We start from the raw sequence: 2,066 nt of genomic DNA, 5'->3' as shown, positions 1-2,066 counted from the left end.
ATGTCTTTGGATCTCAATAAGAATATGTTTCAGCAGAAAGGTTCAAACAGGTAGTTGCTTAGATTTGAATAGCAAGTTATTTATCTCCTGCCAGTTCACTAGTTAGAACTATGGTTCTCAAGTTTTAATGTACATCAAAACAGCCTAGAGGATTTATTAAAACCAGATCATCAGGCCCCCCAGCAGACCCTGATTCAGTAGGTCTAGGGTGAAGCCTTCCTTTTCTCGAAAGTTTCCAGGTTATGCTGATGATCCTGGTCAAAGGGCCACATATTGAGAACCAGTGCGGTAGAATACACTAGTGATTAAAGGTACACATATCTTCATAATGTACTAAATTATTTTCTATGCCACATATAAATACCTCTTTAGAGGTGACTAAATTTTTTTGAAAGTGGGTTTGTCCTACAATACAGTAACTTTTGCTCAAGAAAAGATATACCAGAGAAACCCTGAATTTTAAGTAAGAAAATTTGTCTCAGCTTTTTAACTTTTCTGTGCTCGGTGGCTAGGAATGATCAATTACTATTGGAGGCTCACTTTCTTTCTCTATAAAATGGGAATGATACTCATCTTCCAAAGCTGCAGTGAGCGTTTAATGGCATGAGGCACGTGAAAGTGCCTTGTAAATGTCAACGCATTCTACAAATGTAAGATCAATTATAATTGATCTTATTGATTTGAGAATGACTTCCCACCTCCCAAACTCCTAATATAGAAAAGACTCATCATAGTGAGTGAGTTTTGTTGACTGACCATAGTAAGCAGTCAATAAATATTTGTAGACTGATTGATAAAATAAGACAGACTCAGTTCTTTGGAAGATGTCCTGCAATATATGAGTAAAGTAACTGAGAAAACTCTACTATTCACTTGTAACATTAAGCTAAGAGAAATTAATTGAATACATTTGAAACTGTAGTTATTAAATGCCTACTTTGTATCAAGCTCCATGATGAGCCATTCCCTGTGCATATTTTAAGTTATTTAAAATACAAAATACAAAATAAATTTCCCATTTGAAACCCAACTGCTTTTTTAAAAACAGGCCCAATAAAATAGAGAATTTAGCCTAGGTAACTCTGCTTTGAATTTGAATTTATTCAGTATAAATCCTCATACGTAAATGATGCTAGTATAGTTAAATTTCTAGTTCTAACTTGGTGATCTAAACAAAAAATCTTCAGTGAAAAAAATTAAAAAATCACAGAGCAATATAAATCTAACAGTATAAATGTATATGATCTCATTATTTAAAAAATCTATTGTCTATGGAATATATGAAGAAATTAAAAGCAGAAATGATGCATATCAATCGATACAAGTTACCTTTGAGGGGAAGAATAAGGGGAAATTTAACACTTTACTTTGCACATATCTGCATTGTTTCCATCTTACAGCTATACACGGTGAGTTTGTACTTCCCTTCCAAAACAGCGACTTGTGAATGAATCATTAGGCTTCCTGACCTTGCTGAAACAGAATCCTAATCCACTTCCTTTAACCGGTTATTTTTCCTTCAGCGCAGGCTCACACGGTTCCCGTGCTGGGCGCCAAAAGCACCACTGCTTGAGCTCTGGGCTTCCCTTTGAGCGGTCAGTGAAAGTGATGTCTAATCAAGAACAACTTTCCCTGCAGGTTTCCTTCCTGTAATTTACTTCCCACTGATTCTCAGGGAGGTGATTTTGCAGTAAAAATACAGTCGCTGTTTAATCAGTTCCCTTGATTTCTTTCTGAAATCCATAAGAAAATAGCATTGCAATAACACTCTGTCTCTGGGGTGGTTTTAGAGATTTTCTGCATTTTGTCCAACATGCCTTCTCTGAACAGATTCCTGCACTAGGCACTAGATCTGGTTAGGGAAGAGCAGAGCAATAGAGCACATGGTCAAAGCTGTCTCCATGCCTAGTACATAAAACCAGGAGGAAGGAACGAGAGATTTGGGTGTAAGAAGAGGGATTAGAATTGACTGGAAGGCAGCTGTAAAAGGAGCAGAGGAATCAAGGAGGGTGAAGAAAGGGAAAAGTGATTGGATCTCATTTTGTAGAAAAGGGAAATTAAAAGGT

This window comes from Rousettus aegyptiacus, unplaced genomic scaffold, assembly GCF_014176215.1.
Source record: "Rousettus aegyptiacus isolate mRouAeg1 unplaced genomic scaffold, mRouAeg1.p scaffold_m13_p_8, whole genome shotgun sequence".
NCBI lineage: Eukaryota > Metazoa > Chordata > Mammalia > Chiroptera > Pteropodidae > Rousettus > Rousettus aegyptiacus.
This window is presented reverse-complemented; position numbering follows the sequence as displayed.